The sequence below is a fragment of the Periplaneta americana genome, chromosome 12 (assembly GCF_040183065.1).
Source record: "Periplaneta americana isolate PAMFEO1 chromosome 12, P.americana_PAMFEO1_priV1, whole genome shotgun sequence".
Classification (NCBI taxonomy): domain Eukaryota; kingdom Metazoa; phylum Arthropoda; class Insecta; order Blattodea; family Blattidae; genus Periplaneta; species Periplaneta americana.
In genome coordinates, this window is record NC_091128.1 from 169,094,042 (window position 1) to 169,115,837 (window position 21,796).

General features: G+C 34.9%; 1 protein-coding gene and 1 non-coding gene across 3 annotated transcripts in view; one reads left to right on the forward strand and one right to left on the reverse strand.

The window, feature by feature from the left end:
* The window catches only part of LOC138711163 (uncharacterized), a 1,508,851-nt gene that overhangs the window by 914,818 nt on the left and 572,237 nt on the right, over positions 1-21,796 (reverse strand). The gene's annotated exons all lie outside the window — the stretch shown is intronic.
* On the forward strand, positions 2,039-2,110 carry TRNAN-AUU (transfer RNA asparagine (anticodon AUU)). Its single transcript has one exon. It is a non-coding gene; the product is annotated as a tRNA-Asn (tRNA).

Sequence of the window (21,796 nt, forward strand, 5' to 3'; positions counted from 1 at the left end):
TTGACAAATCACTTCTCTAACCATATCGCCACCCATCTGCTTCCACGCCACGACATAACTAAAATTATTCCAATGCGACAACACATTTCTTTCTAAATTACGTCTTTCTCTTACATTATACTTGAGATGAATTTGAATTTTGAATATGAATTCATTGCTAGCATAAATCACATAATTACCTACACTTACAAAGATTTTACAATCAATACTACTGCAACAAAATGCAAAGAATAATTTTAAAAGTATATATAAGTAACGGTTAGCATGTCTGACCGTGAAACGTGCGGGTCCGGGTTCAAATCTTGGTTAGGACAAGTTATCTAGTTAGGAATTTTTCCGAGGTTTTTCCCCTCTCAACCACTGCTCGGTAACTTTCAGCGTTGAACCTAGGACTCATTTCACCTTCATTAATTTCAAGTTCGTCTTCAACGCCGTGAATTGATTTTGTGTCATGTGTATGGAGGAGCTGCATATGATCTCAGGGACTACGACAGAACAGGGATCTGGTATTTCTGTGTAGCTCCCCCGGACAAATGGCGCCATTGTGAAATAGGGGTTCTAGGATTCACGATATTCAGGTCGATATAGGATGCATCAGGACGTCGTACGTGATTTGCGAACAGTACCATCCACCTGAGGAGGCTACAGGATATCAATAAGGAAACTTCGTCAGACCTGGATGTCTCAGCTGAATCAATAAGATGGCACCAAGCAGTGAATCAAGTATTAATAGGCATGCGGTCCTAAGGACTTCAACAATCATCCCACAATAAGCGTCAGGCTGTTGTGAAAGTCTTCGGGCCCTCGTCAGAAAAGAAACTATCTCGTATGGAATGCTCTCTCTAATGTAACACCAATATTATTAACTGTATGACGAAAAACATAGGCTAGTGTACAATAATTCATAAAAATGAATTAAAGAACATGAGAAGATTAAATCCGTACGTAGATGAAATTATTGGGGATCATCAGTGCGGTTTTCGGCGTAATAGATCGACAATTGATCAGATTTTTTGTATTCGACAGATAATGGAGAAAAAATGGGAGTATAAGGGTACAATACATCAGTTATTCATAGATTTCAAAAAGGCATATGACTCGGTTAAGAGGGAAGTATTATATGATATTCTTATTGAATTTTGTATTCCCAAGAAACTAGTTCGATTAATTAAAATATGTCTCAGTGAAACATACAGCAGAGTCCGTATAGGTCAGTTTCTATCTGATGCTTTTCCAATTCTCTGCGGGCTAAAGCAGGGAGATGCACTATCACCTTTACTTTTTAACTTCGCTCTAGAATATGCCATTAGGAAAGTTCAGGATAACAGGCAGGGTTTGGAATTGAATGTGTTACATCAGCTTCTTGTCTATGCAGATGATGTGAATATGTTAGGAGAAAATCCACAAACGATTAGGGAAAACACGGAAATTTTATTTGAAGCAAGTAGAGCGATCGGTTTGGAAGTAAATCCCGAAAAGACGAAGTATATGATTATGTCTCTTGACCACAATATTGTACGAAATGGAAATATAAAAATTGTAGATTTATCCTTCGAAGAGGTGGAAAAATTCAAATATCTTGGAGCAACAGTAACAAATATAAATGACACTCGGGAGGAAATTAAACGCAGAATAAATATGGGAAATGCGTGTTATTATTCGGTTGAGAAGCTCTTATCATCCAGTCTGCTGTCCAAAAATCTGAAAGTTAGAATTTATAAAACAGTTATATTACCTGTTCTTCTGTATGGTTGTGAAACTTGGAATCTCACTCTGAGAGAGGAACATAGGTTAAGGGTCCCGGTTTCGATACCCGGCTCCGGAACAATTTTTCCCTTGAAATTATTCAAATCAACTTTACAGGGAGTTATACCTGAAAGCTTGATTTGCATAATACACGTCACTGTTCGTTAACAGAAAACCACAATTAAAGTCACACGGCGTTAGTGTGCACTCGAAGTTGGTTGCTTGACGGTCGTTAGCCCACTTTGAGGTCTGTGAATATAGAGGGAAAAATTGGATCGGTGTCGGCTAGAGTTCCCGGATAGCTCAGCGGTAGAGCGTTGGTACATTAAACCAAAGGTCCCGGGTTCGATACCCGGCTCCGGAACAATTTTTCCCTCGAAATTATTCATAGGTTAAGGGTGTTTGAGAATAAGGTGCTTAGGAAAATATTTGTGGCTAAGCGGGATGAAGCTACAGGAGAATGGAGAAAGTTACACAACACAGAACTGCACGCATTGTATTCTTCACCTGACATAATTAGGAACATTAAATCCAGACGTTTGAGATGGGCAGGGCATGTAGCACGTATGGGCGAATCCAGAAATGCATATAGAGTGTCAGTTGCTCAATTCCCAACTGCAGAAATGTATCATTCATGCAATGTGCTTATAGGCATTTACATTAATTATTGTGCTTAACGAATTTCTATATCAACACCCACAAACATGTTTCAGTACAGTGTTACTATAAATGATCTTTCCGATTAGAAACTTGAATAACTATCGTTAGGAGACACTTAGAAACATGATATTGGTATCAATGGAAAGAGAAACTCAAATATTTTTTTGTTATCCACTCGGTTAAATCACATGTACTACTCTTAAATCAGCAAAAATTAGAAAACATGAAATTGGTAACAACAAAAACAGAAACTCCAACATTTTTTTTATTTTTTTTTCACTGGAAAATATGAAACAGAAAGAGAAACATTTGGTTCACAACCGTAAGTAAGTCACATGTGCTCAATGTGAGCTCCTTGTGTCACACGACACACATCAAGTCTGTAGTCAATTTCCTGTCATACACGTTGTAGGATTGGACCATCCACCAATGCAATGACCTCTGTGATGCGGACACGAGGATCCTCAATGGTAGGTGGTAATGGTGGCTGATACACTTGCTGTTTTATAAAACCCCACAGAAAAAAATCACAAGGAGTGAGGTCGGGGGAACGTGGAGGTCAATGAAAACATTCTAAATCTTCACGGCCAGCACGTTCAATCCATGTCCTTGGAAGTCGTGTATTCAGTTCGTTTCTGACATCTAAGTGGTAATGGGGTGGTGCCCCATCCTGCTGAAAAATGAGACCTTCGATGTCCTGTTCCAGTTGTGGAAGAAGCCATCCCCTCGTTTTGAAGTCAGTGTACCACTGACGGATACTGGGCCCACTGGGTGGATCAACACCAAATTTTCTTCTAAAATTGCGTTGTACAGTGACAACAGACTGGGATATGTGAAAATCTAGCACACAAAATGCCAGCCTGTCTTCGTTTGCAGCCATTTTTCTGTTATATCGTCTCCTAGCAACGAAATTAATAAATATGCGACAGATTCACCAACATAAAAAATATTTGAGTTTCTCTTCCATTGATACCAATATCATGTTTCTAAGTGTCCCCTAACGATAGTTATTCAAGTTTGTAATCGGAAAGATCACTTATAGTAACAATGTATATGTAGGGGCAGATAAAATTAGTAGAATAATCATTATTTATAGATGAGTTTTCTTCCGCATTCATTGTTATACCAATATCTATCTAGGCTCATACATCTATATATATATATATATATATATATATATATATATATATATATATAATTTGAACTGGTAATGGAAATTACGGGAAAACGGCTGAACGGATTTTAATAAATGGCCCCTCATTTTGAAGCTTGGAACCCAAAGTTTTTCGGAAAAGTAGTAGTTTTCAGTGGAATGTCAATTTTCCTACATAATTTTCCTATTTTCCAAAATCCATCTGTTGTCAGTTTTGAGAAATAATTTTATCGAATCACGGCCGACTTGATTGAATTTCATAACAAAAAACACACTACAATAAACAATAGTATTTTACACGAAGGCCATGACCTGCAGGATTGCCGACATATTTAGAGCTCAAAACTGATTCTGCAGTGTATAATAATTTTCTGAGTACAGCTGTGTATTGGATATTCAAATCTACGAAACTTGAGGTGGTTTGATGACATTATTATCATTAGAAATTAAATATTATTATAGTTAATATCATGATGCATCTATTTTTCATTAATTGTACATAATATTGTTGCTATATTGATGACATGAAAGTGAAACGTTTTGAGGTTATGTAAGTAAATGTAGAGATTATCTTAATTTAGATCATCATTTTTATAATTTACTGAGTGGCTGCTATATAAACTACAAAACTTAAGTAAGATAATAATATTGTTAATAAAAATCAAATATTTTTATACTTATTAGCCCAGTGGGGTTGGGTCTTTTTCATATAATTAATGGCGGTGTAGTGTAGATATTGATATGTGTATCGGCTCGACAGAGGCAAAAATTACAGTTCCTAAGGAAAGATAAAAAGGAATTACTTACTGATAAAATAAGAGGCCTAGAAAATTTTGTAGTCTCCAGGTCATTTCAGCAAAATCTCTTAGTAGGAGAAAATGATTTTGCGCTCTACATTTCAAGTTCTACATGCAGCAGCTATACGAAAATGCTATTGTTCGAAAGCTTAGCAAACCTGAGATTTTTTAAACTTTTGCCTACAATCCACAATGACCTGAAATACTGACACTACTACTGCTATCGTCCTGACATTAATACTTGCGTTTTCGCGTTGAAACTCAAAAACTGAAGTTGGATAGGTTCAAGAAAAAGTATTTGGCTTAAAAAAATCCATTCAGAGGGAGTATGTTTCATTATCATGGAAGTAAATAACTATCAAAAAGACAAGTATTCTTCATTGAAAATAAATCTGAAAAATTTTTATTTGAACATCTAACGAACTTAGTTTGCAGCAGTATTTGCTGCACAAGCCACTAGTATTGTATAATTACCACTATGGGCAGCTACAATTGGTACCAAAAACATTGATTACAGCTGAACTTTCCATCCTATTTGATTTTATACCATTATCAGTCAGACACTTTGTGAATGTATCTTGTTAGAAAGTTGTTACTAGTTTATTTCCTGCATAGTAGGCCACGCACGGTATCAGGTACGTATCTGTTGTTTCGTCAATTCCTCGTACATGGCCAGAGGGAACTCTGCTCTCAACTGGAATCGAAGCTGGATCGCAGAAACCCCCGAACAAGTTGGCGGGCTACGTCGAAGCATTCTGACATACATGAATGGTACAAAGTTATTGATCGCGAGACGCTAGACCAGACTGCCAGCTCGGAACAAGGCTGCTCACAGTGGCGTTCGCTGATCGAATTTTTAGGCCGAGCCTTAACAATGGCCGTAATACAGATAATGACGCGTGCGGAAACAAAGAGTGTTATTACTGCTGTGCAAAATTCCCTAAATTTTGGGGTAATTAATCCTTGTGTCAGCCTTCTACAGCTTGCTTAACATCTGCGTTTACATAAAATAGCCCCCGTCATATAAAATACGTCCTATTATGCTCACACACACAGTTTAACATTTCACCCCGCGCCGTGTAGAGCGGCTTCACGCAACACAGGTGTGGACAGTGTAATAAAGAACACAAGACCGGCGCGGCGTCGCTACGCTCCATTCCAAAACAAAATATAATATACAGGGTGTACAAAAATTATTGGTGTCAAATATGAGGACGTATTCCTAACAACAAAACATTGAAAATCTCTCTTATGAACATGGTACTAAAAATGGTCGGTTTCAGAGTTACTAAGCAGTTACTAACTCAAAGTGCTTTAATATTGCAATTATTTCCTTAGATGATATTTGTATGTACGTATTTATTCACACTGCAAATGGGTATATACCCGGTGGCAGTGGTAACTAATTACACTCAATAATGACAATTAATAATAAACACAACTAATAAAAACAATAATTAATAATAATAGTAATAATAATAACAAGGAGCATCCTAAATTAAATGAAGCATGGTCGCTTAAAATAACATTTAAAGTAAATCTAATTTGTACCATAACCCTAAGTTCGAACTAAGACCCACGAGTGTGACAGGTTCATACCTGCACAAGTACCTTTCGGCACTACACTTATTTCGCTGTGGACTCACTCACTGCACTCATTCTATCTGATTTCACTAACACTTCTAACCATTTCACTGTTCAAATACTTTGCACAGCCACTTCACTGACACCAACACACTTCACTTGCACAATAGACTTCACTGACATAAACTTCCTTACTGATAGAACACTTCAAATAACAAGATATCAATTACACCCTTTAAATAGTTAGTACCGTCTATTAGTAAAGTCCTTAATCCTATTTTTAAATACATTTTTGGTTATTGGTAAAGCCTTTAATAAGTCTGCAGGTAAAGCATTCCAGGTCATTCTGCCTTTGTGTGATTATCATCTTACTGGTCATCTTTCCTACAACTTACAGGAACCATAACCAAAGCTGTTGATAAAGCGTCGTAAATTAATCTACTAAAATAAAAAAAAAATAATAAATACAGGAACCAGCTATGGGTGGTTTATCAGAAGCGGATTGCACTTAAATCTATTGATTTTCCATCTCAAAATTGGTTTTTAGACTTTAATGTACTTAACGTAAGACAAATTTATTATATTGTATTAATAAAATTCATACATAAAAATCGAAATAATTTTGAATTGTATTCTCATAGTTATGAAACAAAAGGTATGAATTCTTTAAGGTTATTTGAACCAAAATGCAACACTGTTACAGTATTTAATCATAGTAGTAATTTAGGCCCAAGAATATATAACAAATTTATATTTAAATATCCTAATCTTGTGAATTCTAATAGTTCTAGAATTAAATTTAAAAAGTTATTTATGGATTTTATAAAAATTGAAAAATTGTAAATTTAAATTTATATACTATAATTGCATAGTAGACATAAGACAAATTTATTGTATTCTACAATTATTAATTTCAATTCAGGAATCCGCCCCTGAGCACGAGTTCTACTCTTTCAGGGGCGAGCTAAAGTTTTTCTGTATACATTATATTTTATGTTACAATTATTAGCAAAATAATAAATAAATAAATTAATTAATTAATGATGTATCTGTGGACGTTATCCGCTGAATGTGCAATCTGCATGATGGCTCTCCACCTCACTTAGGCTGAGAGTTCGTGTCATTTTCCGCAAAGATGGATTGGTCAAGGAGGATCCATTCAATGGCCTGCCCGATCGCCAGACTTAAAACCAACATTTTTTATCTCTAGGACATTTTAAGTCTAGAGTTAACGCAACATCTGTACCTAATGATGATGTTCTGAGAGAAGTTGGCGTCGTCACTTTGACCTTTACTGTAAAAGTGAAAGTCAACGAAGTTCTTCAAACTACTCTGATCATTTATTTAGTCTACTGAAAGTTCGCCATCACAAAAACAGGAAAGCAACATCTCACAGTGCTGGAGATACTCCAATTCTCATTTCCGGCCATGGATTCCTCGGTGAAAAATCTTAGATACCCCCAAATTTTGAAAGCGTCATTCAGTTACACCCTGTATAACGCAGAATTATCAGTGAAGTGTCTGAGAGAACATTTTATGTCGGAATCCAGCATCTTGATTACAAGTGCAATGTTTCAGAAGAACAAAGTGTATTATATAGTAAAGGCCTGTGGCGGAAAATGCAGAATATAAGGGCGAGCACAATCAATCAATAGGCCGCAGTGTGTCTAGAGCTGGTCAATTAACGAGTGCTTGAAATACAAAAAAGGAATGCTATGAAGTGTATAAACGAAGAGACAGCGGACTCACTTGTGCTCGCAGTTCCGTAGCGTGTTTCCAGGCGTGTTGTACAAATTAGGGAGTCAGCTATCTCGCTCCCATCTCGCGTCAATATCGCCGCCGCTCTTGTTGTTTCCATACCAGCGACAACAAATCCACGAGTCTCACACTACTTTAGCCTTACAAGCAGAGAGCCGACTGGCTTCGCGGAAGGAAAAGTTGGCGGCTATACAGGAACAATTCTGAGTCTTATGGCGAAGTGCATCAACATTGATTAAAAACGCAGTAATCATAGATTACGAAACGATGGTTAAATAGTAGCCGTGGTTAAAATGTAATTTATGTGCACCATTCATAATCACCGATTACTAAAACATGGCTAGCTGACACCTCATTTAACCAGAGTAAAGTCTATGATGGTACATTGTTTCTACAAAATGACTAAAGGAAAGCATCCATACCGCTGCAAAGATAATAGTCAACGTCTAAAAACGACTGCGCTCACTATGTTCTACATCGAAATGAACGTATCCTACATTTTCGCGTTGCATTTGTTTGCCTTTGGGCGCTGTTATATTTGTGAGTTCCATTTCTTTGTTTTTCAGTACTTTTAGGTTAAAATCGTACAAAATGGAAAATTGAATCCAAAAATGATTATATCCCAATGTTAGGTTGAAGTATCGATAGACTTAATTACTAGATTTAAATGTAGGCCTATTATATAAAAAAGATGGAATATCCATAAAGGAAAAGGATGCAGAAAATTGGTAGGAATGTGTGTACGATCTTGGATTACACCAGGGAATTGTGCATTATCCTAAGATCCATCCATAACCTCTCTTTGTTCAGCCAGTGACATAGAGAAAGAGATACTGGTATTCGAGTATTCCCTCTTAAAATACAGAAAATAATAGTTACATAGAATCGTAATATAAGCAGCCGATCCGTAGGAGAAATATGATTGTTCTTGTGTTATTTCAATTGATCCATTTGTAGATTTTGATAAACGAAATCCCTCCTGAAATTTTCTGTCACCTAATTGCTCGCAAGAATTCTCTCTTTCCACTAAATAACCTTCACGCTCATGCTCTATCCAAGTAATTCAAGTACTGCACAATAATAATCGTCTTCGAAATAATCACCTGTGGTTATGGCCGCCATTTTGCTTTACTTGCTCTACTAATCGCTGGTTATCTCCTTTAACCGCTCATATTTGGCCGGTTAGAGATTACTGTGGTTAACTTCCTATTTAAGTCGTAACCGAGGTCGATCCACCGTAAAAATGCTTAATCGGGGATTAGGTCACAATTTTAACCGATGGTTACACTAACCGACGTTGATGCACGTGGGCATTAATACACTCTAGAACAGGCGTCTCAAGGCCAACGCATAAAAGTTGTTACACAGAGAGCAACTGTAGATAGAGTAGTCAGCTGAAGAGATAAGCGCAGTACCCGAAGAAAGCCGATCGTTGATTATGTTACAAGCATGAGTGAGCTAAGTTGTAACTGTCGCGGGATAAATTCCACAAAGCGGCACTTTTGAATTGTACTGTCAAAATAAACGGTTGTTTTCGGAACGAATAAAATTTCTTAAGTCGTTTGTAGTAATAATAATAATAATAATAATAATAATAATAATAAATGTATTTTCTAATTATATATTATGAGTAAAAGGAAGACATCTGAAGCATGAAGAACTATAAATGTTACGTAATTATTTAAGCATAAGGAACTGGCTACCCTATCCCATTATCTCCTTGCTTAGTTGCCTCATAAGTGGTGCATTGTTGATATCACATGTGAGGTTCAGACTGTCTTCGGACAGTTGGCTAAACAACAAAATACTTCGGACCGTATTCATTGACATTCTTAGCGCGGCCTTCCGGTGGATGATCAGCGAACTAACGTTTTTCGTATTCATAAACCAGTGCTAGCGATATGATATGATATGAATCCTGTACAAGTAAACAGTCGTTAGTAGGGACTAGTTTAGCACGCTCGTAGCGCGGGCTAGCGAAATGTCTGTGAATAGCACTCTTCATTTCTAGTAAATGGTTTTTGGTATCTTTCTTTTTATAAGTTCATATTATATATAATAAAATAAAATTCAATTAAATAATAATAATTAAATTTAAATTAAACTTGTTTATTGTTAAGGTATGTATTCTTATGATATGTCCTCTCAAATTCTTCTTTCAAGTCCTTCAGTACTTCATTATATTTGTTACACTGGTCTTGATTCAAATTAGGTAATAATTTTAGATTAATAAAGTGGTAATAGTTATCCACTGAAACTTGCAACTTCCACAATTTCGCTTTCCCTATGAAAGCTTTTATTTGTTCATACATTTGCGGTAATAAGGACATTCTTTCCTCGGAGATGGAGACAAAATCGTAGCGGTTACAAATATCTATTCAAACGTCGCGGTCAATGACGTCATCCGGAGATACACGAACTGCTCCCGCATCTTGTTCCACTCTTGCATTAAAAGAGAGAGAGAGAGAGAGAGAGAGAGAGAGAGAGAGAGAGAGAGAGAGAGAGAGGAGGAAGTGCTCTGAGAAGGCCCTATTGAGACGTCTGCTCTAGAAGACTATAAATCATTTTCTTCTGAAGACAATCACGTGAAAGCCTAATTTCTCATACAAGGTTATAGACTAAGAAAGAAAGAAAGAAAGAAAGAAAGAAAGAAAGAAAGAAAGAAAGAAGAGCGCCGGCGTAGCTCACGAGGTAGCGCGTTTTCTTCCTGATTAGGAGTTGGTACTCGGGCGTGGCTTCGATTCCCGCTTGGGTTCATTACCTGGTTGGGTTTTTTTTCCAAGGTTTCCGCCAACCGTAAGACGAATATCAGGTAATCTGTGGCGAAACTTCGGCCTCATCTAGACAAATACCATGTGTAATTATTTAAATTGTGTCATGTACTTAATTGAACTGATATATAATTAATTAAGTTGATATGTAATTATTAAGTTGATATGTAAAATAATTAAGTAGATATGTAATTAATTAAGATGATATGTAATTTAGTTGATATGTAAATAAATTAAGGTGATATGTAATTAATTAAGATGATATGTAATTAGGTTGGTATGTAATTAATTAAGGTGATATGTAATTATTTAAATTGGTAATAGTTGGGTGAAATAGAAGTACTTATAAGTTAGATTTACTTTTGCTTATCGCAGGCGTTATTATGGAATAGTTTTTAATTATAGTCCTAGGTTTATTGCATCTACTATTTATAGATTTAGGTTCATTTTATTTTATTTTATTTAGGTTTATTTTATTTTATTTCATGTAATTGTAATTATTGTATATTATATATCACTGCCACTGGGTGTATACCCAATTGTAGTGTTAATAAATACATAGACTATATACATCTCGTTATCACCAATTTCATCGGCGCTAAAAAAAACCTATAGTTGACAAGGCATCATTAAATAACAAAGTTAAGAAAAAGCAACTAAGAAAAAAATATAGACAGATTGTATACGGATATTTTAATCCCTTACTTAATGACACTGTATCTACTAAATTATTTATTTTATTTTATTATTTAATAAATTATTAAGGTCTTGACTTACTTCAGATTAAGTAAACACTGCCCCATTCCACTAGCTAAAACTCTACCTGCAGGAAAGAGCGTTCCCCACCCACTAGCTACAACATCAGTGAATGGGCGTACAGCCGATAAGAACTGAATATACGTCATCAACATTGTCGGCTGGGGGACAGCGACAACAATACAATGGGTGAAGTTCTGTGTTGTGTAACTTTCTCCATTCTCCTGTAACTTCATCCCTCTTAGTCTCAAATATTTTCCTAAGCACCTTATTCTCAAACACCCGTAACATCTGTCCTCTCTCAAAGTGAGAGTCCAAGTTTCACAACCATACAGAAGAACCGGTAATATAACTGTTTTATAAATTCTAACTTTCAGATTTCTTGACAGCAGACTGGATGACAAAAGCTTCTCAACCGAATAACAGGCATATTATATTATATTATATTATATTATATTATATTATATTATATTATATTATATTATATTCATTCATTCATTCATTTAGTGTTCTGTCCAAGGGCAGGTCTTTCACTGCAAAACTAGCTTTCTCCAATCTTTCCTATTTTCTGCCTTCCTCTTTGTTTCCTCATATGATCCACATATCTTAATGTCGTCTGTCTTTGATATCTTCTTCTGCCCCGAACTCTTCTCCCGTTCACCATTCCTTCCAGTCCATCCTTCAATAGGCAGTTTCTTTCCCAGCCCGTGACCCAGCCAATTCCTTTTTCTCTTTCTGATCAGTTTCAGCATCATTCTTTCCTCACCCACTCTTTCCAACACAACTTCATTTCTTATTCTGTATTACCACTTCCCACTAACGACGCTCTAACGACTGCGAGGTTATTTAGCGTCGATGAGATTGGTGATACCGAGATGGTCTAGATGAGGCCGAGGATTCACCATAGATTACCTGGCATTCACCTTACGGTTGGAGAAAACCTCGGAAAAAACCCAACCAGGTAATCAGCGCAAACGGGGATCGAACCCGCGCCCGTGCGCAACTTCAGACTAGCAGACAAGCGCCTTAACCGATTGAGCCAGCTCGTGTTACTGCTTATATTACATTACATTACATCACATTATATTATATTATATTATATTATATTATGTTATGTTATGTTATGTTATGTTATGTTATGTTATGTTATGTTATGTTATGTTATATTATATTATATTATATTATATTATATTATATTATATTATATTATATTATATTATATTATACTATTTTATTATATTACATTACATTACATTACATTATATTATATTATATTATATTATATTATATTATATTATATTATACACCTGTGCACTATACTAAAGTATTTTAGGCCTATATCAAGTGAATTTTCATAATAGAACCGATTAATGAGATAATGAAGTTTTTCTGAAGCACTGCGAAAGAACACCAGATCGAATGCCGCAAAGTTGTCACTGAATTGACAATATTATAGTCTCATTCTCTATTCTAGAAAATACAAAAAAATGGCTTTACAGGGTAGCTGAACTTCTGCAATCGAAAAAGAAATAGCTCCACGACTAACAATGTTTTACACGTGCTACTATATTTTATGGAACTCCAAATTTTAGATTTTAGCTCACCGTGACAACACCACATTTTTCAAACGGACAGGTTTGTAAGTGTCTATATACGCACATATTTATATTTATCTACTATCCTGTATTCAGCCCTTTGTCCCACGCTCTAGCCAGGCATGATATTTTAATTATCGGATTAAATTCATTCGATGAGGCCAAAAATCTCTTTAACACGCCTCTAAGAGAGACACTGCTTGAATTATTCATCCGAAGGGGGGCCCGTGGGCCCTCCAATAAATCACGGAGACAGATGACAATGGGAATGATGCATGCAGGATGCAGCGCACGGCGGACGGGGCGAGTTTTTGTGCGAAATGCAGCAAACTTGTTGCGGACAAATATGGAAGCGGCATTCACCTTCAAATATCAGACGGGATTTCAATCCGTACGAACTAGACCCATACATCAGCGCTGTTCAATTGACGCCTGAAAAACAAACCAGTCTGATGTCATCAGTGCGATGAAGAAACCAGTAACGAGGTACGATCACAGTCTAGTATATACAGTCGCGAAGCTCAATACGTAGTAAATATGCAAACAGTAGGTAGTTGCTCACCACTAGGATCGCTAATATCGCCTCATTACAGGCAATGCAAAATAGAACCGTCACAGTCTATTGTTTCTAGCATCCTCAAAACTCAAGCTTCGTGACTGTATATAGTAGACTGTGGTAGGATACTACCTTCCCTTGGGAATCTATTATTATTATTATTATTATTATTATTATTATTATTATTATTATTAATGTAATTGGCCTTGTGCTGTTGTTTTTGCACGTTAATATTCTAAATAAATAAATAAATAAATTATTAATTATTGTTTATTTGTATTTGTCTCTAATTTTAATAATTTAATTATTTGTATGCACTTTGGTTATTCCTTGTACACTGTAAATCTTGTGCTAACTCTTATCTTGTGCTGAACTGTTATTGGCCCCTGGCTCTTGTACAGCACAATAAATATTAGTAAATAAATAAATATATTATTATTATCATCATCATTATTGTTGTAGGTATTATTAATACTGTATTATTATGATTATTATTATTATTATTATTATTATTATTATTATTATTATGATAGAGACTGGATTAATCTTGCACAGGATAGGTACCGCTGGAGGGCTTATGAGAGGGCGGCAATGAACCTTCGGGTTCCTTAAAAGCCATTTGTAAGTAAGTAAGTAAGTAAGTATTATTAATACTATATTATCACCATTATTATAATTGTAGTTCTTATTAATATAGGCTACTATTAGTCTTATTATTAATAATAATATTATTAACGACATTTGCAAAAGAATAACTTCTATTATTCGCTGACGATATTAAAATTTATCATTGTACTATCATTATTATTGTTACTGTTATTATTATTATTATTATTATTATCATTATTACTATTGTTATTATTATTATTATCATTACTGTTATTATTATTATTATCATTAATGTTATTATTATTATTGTTATTACTATTGTTGTTATCATTATTGTTATTATTATTGTTACTGTTATTATTATTATTGTTACTGTTATTATTATTATTGTTATTATTATTATTATTATTATTATTATTATTATTATTATTATTATTACTATTCCATTTAATATTATTTGTGGTGTGTCCCAGGACTCAAGTTTAGGACCTCTTCTATTTTTAATCTTCATTGACGACATTTGCAAAAGAATAAGTTCTAATTATCTATTATTCGCTGACGATCTTAAAATTTTTCGAAGAATCAAAAGTAATGTCGACTGTCAAATTCTTCAGGAAGACATTTATTCAATTACCAATCGGGCAGTTGATAACGGTATGATGATTAATGAATCCAAAACTTACGTAATATCATCTTCACGGAAAACCTCTACACTAAAATATAGCTATCATCTAAAAAATGTATTAATTAACAGAAAAGGTTGCATTAGAGATCTCGGTGTATTAATTGACAATAAATTATATTTTCAAAACCACATTGATTATATTTATAACCATGCAATAAGAATACTTACTTACTTACTTACTGGCTTTTAAAGAACCCGGAGGTTCATTGCCGCCCTCACATAAGCCCGCCATTGGTCCCTATCCTGAGCAAGATTAATCCAGTCTCTATATGCAATAAGAATGTTAGAAATAATTCGGTCAATGACTTATTCTTTTTCAACACCTGACTGTCTTTTAATACTATAGGCCCACTATACAATAGTGAGATCGAAACTCGAATATGCATCTGTGGTTTGGAACTCTATTACAACTACTAATTCTGTAAAACAGGAAAATATTCAAAGGAAATTTATATCATTCTGTTCTTACAGATTTCTGCCTAATAACTCCGGGTATAACTATGATAAAAAATGCGAACACTTCAAATGTCGAAGCTTGTATACCAGACGTCATGATCTCGATTACTTATTCTTATGTAAGGTCCTTAAAGGTGACATTAATTGTCAATCTTTCTTAAACAGTGTCAGCCTTCGTATTCCTATGAAGGACATGAGACATCACAAACTCTTCTATATTAGAAATTCTAAATCTTCCTCGCCTGTCTACAGATGTATTAAACATGCTAACTTACATGTAGGCGATTTCGATCCATTCAATGTATAGAAGTATTAGGACATGGCAATGTCTTTGCTAATATTATTTGCATAATCCTTATACACAAATTGGTAGTATGAATCAACTCCTTTCCCTAATAATTTATAGTTTTAATTCTTGTAAATTAAGCATTGTAATCTATGTTCTTTATTTTGTTGTTAACTCAAGTATTTAATTTGTACCATAATTGTTCATTTTAATGTATTAATTGTATCACCGTGCTGGACTTTTATTGGCCAATGCCTGTTGTCTAGCACATAAATATAAATGAATAAATTATTATTATTATTTGGAAATATAAAAATTGGAAATTTATCCTTCGAAGAGGTGGAAAAATTCAAATATCTCGAAGCAACTATAACAAATATAAATGATACTAATTTACTTACAAATGGTTTTTAAGGAACCCGTAGGTTCATTGCCGCCCTCACATAAGCCCGCCATCGGTCCCTATCCTGAGCAAGATTAATCCAGTCTCTATCATCTTATCCCACTTTCCTCAAATCCATTTTAATATTATCCTCCCATCAACGTCTCGGCCTCCCCAAAGGTCTTATTCCCTCCGGCCTCACAACTAACTATAACACTCCATATGCATTTCTGAATTCGCCCATACGTGCTACATGCCCTGCCCAATTCACACGTCTGGATTTTATGTTCCTAATAATGTCAGGTGAAGAATACAATGCGTGCAGTTCTGCGTTGTGTAACTTTCCTGCTTCGCAAAGAGAAATTCAATCACAGCTCTCTGCGTTGTACGTGTTTCACGTGCAGTCGCCATTTTAAAACTAAACTACATCAAAGCCATCTGACGGGAAACGACGAAACTATATGGGGAAGTGCAGGAAGCTTTAAAGATGATGTGTATAAAATTTCGTTATTTTCCAATGAAAGGCAACCGAGAAAAAAAAATGATGTGCATTAATTACACTGAATAACAAAAAAGCATTTTCGGTGGATATCTTGGTACCCAACAGGCGTTCTAAAACAACTGAAACATGCCGATTCCAAATATGCAAACCATTTGTCTCTATTACCCACCGTTCTTGAGATATATGACATCAACCATTATGTATAACAACTCACAGACAGGAGTTTCAGTAGAGCATTTATTGCTACATAGAGTACTAATGAACATGGCTTTAGCTAAGAAAATGGTGCAATTGCGCCAAATGACACATAATTATAGTAGCAATAGTTCAGTACCATCCTGTAAGTCTTGGAAGTGGCTGTATGCAATGGTCTTCCTCATTTGTGGACCTATGAACACACCTTCTTTCACTTTCGCGTAACTCAACTCTGGAAACTTGTTACACAGGTACCAAAAAGCATGAGTCGGTGTCTAGTACCTCCACGAAATTCTTCATGAGCCCCAGCTATATATGAAGCGGTGACATGATAACTTTGTCATGCTCAACCAACGGCACACGAAGGCTGCATTCTATTTCTGAACGACCAATGTTCTTTATGTGATGGTTCTTTCTATCTATGATGTCCCAGTCGCAGATGAAGTAGCAATACTTGCTGTACTCTGTCTGCATTCCCATGAGAATAGTGATAACGTTTAAATCACCACATATACGACAATTGCCCTCGCGATAGCGTATTTTTTCAAGAAATAGCGACATGGTTTCGTACATATCTTTCAGGTGGGTAGAATATGCAACCGGTACTGACCCATATCTGTTTCCATTGTGCAATACTATTATTTACTACCTTCAAACTTGTCTTAGGTGAGTCTATGAACAGTCGCCATGCTTCAATGCTGTGTTCTACCCCGAAGCTTGACATAAGATCTTCAATGTCCATGCATTATCAAATAGTATCACTCATTGCAAAGAACTTCACAAGTTCTTTATGTCTGTCCCGAAACTGTGAAGTCGTTGTAACCGGTGCAAGGAAATTAAATTGTTTAAGACGTGAACCGAGCAGTTCAGCTTGGCCTTTTGTTAGTGCCAGGTCCCGTACGAATCGCAAAAGTGAAAATGAATATCTTCTCTAGGTTGGTAGTAGTCAGAGTCTGGGCCGTTGGTAGGAGATGAAAGAGGACTTTCTTCTTGCGTTTCTTCATTAACTGTGTATTCTGCAGGTGCTGTTGGTATTGGACAAGTGACGGGGTCATGTGAAATTGGTTTAGAAACTGAAGGAATGTCTGGATACTTTATAGATGCATTAGTTTTGTAGGAGAATCCGGTGACGTTTGACAAAAGAAATAACAGCCTGTGGTGTGGTTGCTTGACTCACGCCATATCACAGGAACTCCAAAATTGTCAGATGGTTGTTGTTCTTCGCCTTCCTTAGCCAACCGCACAAATTGCATGCATAGAACAAACAGATAAACTGTGGTGCCCACGACTTACCACTATCCACTTTCTAATCAAAGTATAGTTCATATTATGTTTTCTTAAGAAACGGTGTAAAAGTTTTCCGATGGAATTTGTCTGTTACATAGCCGCACACGTATCAAAACACATCTGGTGAAATTCTACATCATCTGGAAAAACGACAAAAAAATTCGACGAACCGCAGAGCCAAAATCAGCAGTGGTTCAAGAGACACTGAACCGTGTTCTATGTAAACTGCAACTTCATTCAGAAAACTAAAGTACAAAATTGCATACAAAACAAATAATACAACACAGAAATACTTAAATAACCACACTAAACATTCAAATATATATAATTCAACTGGAGTTTATAAATTAAAATGCAATAGTTGCCCACATTTTTACATAGGACAGACAGGAAGATCCTTTCATACAAGATACAACGAACATATTAAAGCTATAACCAAACCTTACATTACATCAAATTATGCAGATCACATTATCGACAATAATCATGACTACAATAATATAGAAACAGATATGGAAATTTTACGCATCACACCAAAAAGTTTACAGTTAAATATCCTAGAACAATACGAAATATATAAGAATACAATAGCACACCCACATTACATACTTAATACGCAACTACAGTTCAACACGCACACATTGTTTGACATCATAATACGTCATAGCATACAGACAGCCAACCCCCACCATAGGAACAACACACCCCCACCCCTACCATCGACAACTGCACATCGCAGAGCCAAAATCAGCAGTGGTTCAAGAGACACTGAAGACGACGACAAATAGCGTCGAAACGGGCCGTCTGTCGAAGGTACAGACGTGGACAAATTATTAGCAAAATTGAAGATTTGTATTATATATTTTTACAAAATATGATTCTTCAATTCAGACTAGTTGACATTTTTGCGTATTTCCAAATTATCAGTACAATTGAAGGTTTGTATTGTATATTTTTAGAAAATTTGACTCTGCAATTTGGACTACATTTGATATTTTTGCATATTTACAAATTATTAGCAAAACTGAAGATTTTTATTGTATATTTTTACCAAATTCAACTCTTCAATTTGGACTACAGTTCACATTTTGGATATTTCCGAATTATTAGCAAAACTGAAGATTTTTATTTCATATTTTTACAAAATTTGACTCTTCAATTTTGACTGCAATTGACATTTTTCCATATTTATAAAATTTTAGCAAAATTAAAGATTTTTATTATGTATTTTCACAAAATTTGGGTCTTCAATTTAAACTATAGTTGACATTTTTGCATATTTCTGTCTGTAAATACATTTTTAAACAATTTTAACACTTTTAACGTGTGACAGAGTAAATTTTACGTTTTTTAACAAAGTGTTAAGGAGAACTTTAATCAATGATAAAATTTCGTCGATAATTTCAAATCATATCAGGTATCTACCACTTGTTTATCAGTGTTATTGAACCTCCAACGTAGTAACCTCAATTGTGCTTCACGAAAATTGTGTAGCTCTTTGTTTGCAATTAAAAAACTTTTGCAATATCTCAATGGATTTCCCTACCTACATATTTTAAAAAAGAAAGAATTGAGAGCATATTTTAATTATACGTCTTTTTTTTTTCTGTTCCTTCGCTAGTCGGTGCTGATATCTCTGCACTGGGTTAACAATTGTTCGGATCTGGCGGATCCTTTCATGTACACAATCCTTTTCCTCGTGAAGACAGAGGGTTAATGGCATAATGGCTCTGAGTTTCCATGAGGTTTCACGCTGCACGATTCATAATGACACACCGGGGAAATAATAATAATAATTACTCCACGTTTTTATATACACTATTCTTTTTTATAGCTTTTGCCGCGCATATTCATGTCCCTTTCAGCTTGATGTATACGACTCATATATTCCAGTGACTGTTTAGTCGTAATGAAGTGGTTTATGAACCAACATTCGTTTAGGAAAAAAAAAAAAAGAAGGAAAAACTTGGTGGTGGAAGGCTGTTAAAAGCAAACCGCTGTCGCCAATTTAATAATGAATGAAAAATACTGTAATTTTTATTAAAAGTGTTCGTGTATTTTTATAATTAACTCGCACGCAGTGCAACACAGTTGTTGTCTGTCAAGCGATGTGCCTGCGGAGCTATTTCAGGCGTCTTCTCGTCATACCAAATGCTCGTAAAAACAAGCTGTGACGAATTATGTTACCGGTGGTGAAAAGTATTTGTCTATCGGCAGAGCGACGAACTACACACCGCAAGGGCCGAGTTGAGAATACATCTTGTGACGAGTGTACACAGACATCGGTCATTCGAAGGTCGTCGAACTACACACCGCAAGGGCCGAGTTGAGAATACATCTTGTGACGAGTGTACACCGACATCGGTCATTCGAAGGTCGTCGGATTTCGTGATCAAATTGAGGTCCGTTTTCACAAAACTCAACAAACGCCACTCTAAAAATTTTACAGGAAACGTTTTTTTTTTTTAGTTTATTCTCAGACCTTTGATGCTATGATTCTGAAAAAAATTGGACATTTCAGAGATGCATTAATTGATATAAAGTGCAACTATTATTGTTGCCTTATTTATTTGGAAAAAAAAAATATGACAAAAGTTAAGAATTTCACAAAACTCAACATATCCACTTTTTTTTTAATGCACATACCTTAAAATTTTTAATTATTTTTCATTCGCAGCTGTAAAATCCTCATCAAAATCATTAATACGCATTTTAAAATAATGCTTGAGTACTGCTGAATAAAAAACAGCTAATTGAACATACTGAAACCTAATTTCAAGCTTTTTTCTTTTTCTTTCAAAATTTGTTATTGAATCACAAGAACTCTTTATTTACACGAATTAACTGTTTCTATTTGTGCAATACATATACAGATATAATTGATATAAAGTGCAACTATTATTGTTGTCTTATTTATTTGGAAAAAAAAAATATGACAAAAGTTAAGAATTTCACAAAACTCAACATATCCACTTTTTTAAATGCACATACCTTAAAATGTTTAATTATTTTTCATTCGCAGCTGTAAAATCCTCATCAAAATTATTAATACGTATTTTAAAATAGTGCTTAAGTACTCTTGAATTAAAAACAGCTAATTGAACACACTGAAACCTAATTTCAAGCGTTTTTCTTTTTCTTTCAAAATTTGTTACTGACTCACAAGAACTCTTTATTTACACGAATTAACTGTTTCTATTTGTGCAATACATATACAGATCACTGAATATCAAAATCGTGCACAATAATCTCATTGCAATGGTTCATCATAATCCATTCTATTGTCAGAATCTTTGGTTCATCCCTTTAAAACTTAACCATAAAATACCTTGCTTCCCCTCTCCGAAATACCATTATGGAAGTAACTCATTAACTTCCTCATATCATTAGCTTTGTTTTTACTGACATGGTTCACCAGCGAAAGGTCAGATGCTTTAGACATTACAGAAGTACTTGTCTTTCTTGGTTTAAACACTTGAACTTCTATTGGTACAGAAAAATATGTGTTTTGTACATAACACTTTACATGATTCTTACAAGTTCTTGGTACGTAAGTACTCTCATCTCAGATATTTTAAATGGTAATTTGACTTTTACAATATTTTTTGTCATCGATTTTAAATCATAAGTATGCAAGTTTTTGCCCAAAACTTTTACATCCCCAAACATTGTCATACTTTTATAATAATCTGATGGCAATATGATGTGTTCATGTGTTCTCAGCTCTTTCTCTATCAATTGAAACACATGGTCCTGAGGCATATAGCTATGGTCACGGATATGAAAGAACTGTTTAATTTCTTTAAAAACTTCAGAGCTTTTCAGGTAACCAACAAGCATAGCAATCATTATGCAATTTTATTCTGAGACCCACAAGAATCTGAAAACAATATCTAAGAGTTAAATTTCAGGATTTTTCTGTGTGTAAATATTTTTTTTCTAAATTACCTAAGTAATCCTTCAATGTCGTAATAACATACCTAAACGTAGCAGCACATAAGCCTACTGGGAAATCGTC